Source organism: Egretta garzetta, unplaced genomic scaffold (assembly GCF_000687185.1).
Source record: "Egretta garzetta isolate BGI_Z169 unplaced genomic scaffold, ASM68718v1 scaffold452, whole genome shotgun sequence".
NCBI lineage: Eukaryota > Metazoa > Chordata > Aves > Pelecaniformes > Ardeidae > Egretta > Egretta garzetta.
Window position 1 is genome coordinate 26,846 of NW_009258796.1, and position 535 is coordinate 27,380.

A 535-nucleotide genomic window follows, 5' to 3' on the forward strand; every position below is an offset into this window, starting at 1 on the left:
CCCCAGCCAGCATGGCAGGACCCGGGGGCCTGACGCTGCTGATGGAGGGCAAGGACCCCCCTGCTGGGCTGATGTCCAAAACTAGGGTCTGCAGCCCCTGCTCCAGCAGTGCAGGGCTGTGGCAGAAAGGAGCCAACAGCAGTGTTTGCTGGGGCTTGTACTGCTTTCCTCCAGAGGAAAAGTGGCATGGCCTATGCAGAGCTCTCCCCCCACCACTACCCAGGCTCCTTATTTCCTCTTGGGAAACTGCTAATTGCAATCTATCCTCACACTGCTGGACACATCAGCCTGGTCTGGAGAACTACACTGGTGAAGCGTGGCATCAGCCGCTCACTCTAGGGCCATGAGCTGCCAAAAGCAAGTCCCGTCCTGTGGGCTGGTTTTGGCCTGTGCCCAGATCCCCCTGTGCAGTCCCTCCCAGAAGTTGCTCTAATAAAGACACTTCGACTCTGGAAGGGCATTTCTGCATCCACAGAGCAGGTTGGGGCCAAGGTTTTGAGCCAGGCAGGTGCAAGCAGCCCCCAGTGAAGGCTGC